The sequence below is a fragment of the Bison bison genome, unplaced genomic scaffold (assembly GCF_000754665.1).
Source record: "Bison bison bison isolate TAMUID 2011002044 unplaced genomic scaffold, Bison_UMD1.0 scf7180017864285, whole genome shotgun sequence".
Taxonomy (NCBI): domain Eukaryota; kingdom Metazoa; phylum Chordata; class Mammalia; order Artiodactyla; family Bovidae; genus Bison; species Bison bison.
This window is the reverse complement of record NW_011494857.1, coordinates 603378-603836: the sequence shown is the minus strand read 5'-3', so window position 1 is coordinate 603836 and position 459 is coordinate 603378. Positions and strand designations below refer to the sequence as shown.

At 64.1% G+C, this 459-nt stretch overlaps 1 protein-coding gene across 2 annotated transcripts in view; it reads right to left on the bottom strand.

Annotated features, from left to right (window-relative positions):
• The window catches only part of LOC104995617 (galactoside 2-alpha-L-fucosyltransferase 2-like), a 15691-nt gene that overhangs the window by 12354 nt on the left and 2878 nt on the right, over positions 1–459 (bottom strand). The gene's annotated exons all lie outside the window — the stretch shown is intronic.

The window sequence follows — 459 nt, the reverse complement described above, 5'->3', positions numbered from 1 at the left end:
TCCAGACTTACCCAGGGGCCCGGACTGTGGGGCCCAGAGGGCTTCAAAGCCCCTAGACCTGAGGGAGCTCTCCAACGGGGGCTGCCAGCCCTGGACGGGGAGGAGGAGCATTCCAGCACCAAGTCCTTCCCTGCCCGTGCCTTCCCAGGCCTGGACTTCCGGCTCCTGCAGATGCCCTGGCCTCTAGCCCTGCCCTGTCCGGCCCCTCTCTCTCCTCCCTTGGCACTCGCCACCCCCATCGTCTGTTCCCCCTTCTTCTCTGGGGACTTTACAGCTGGTGGGCAATGTAGGGGCTCTGATTCCTGGACCCTGAGGCCTAGGATGGCAGTGGGAGCCAGGTGGGCTGAGATTATCAGAAAGTCCTCAGAAATGTGAGCACACAGGGCCCTCCCATCCCAAGCGGGACACCAGGGCTTGACCTTCTCAGCCCCCCAGGCATTCCACACCAGCCTCCCAGCC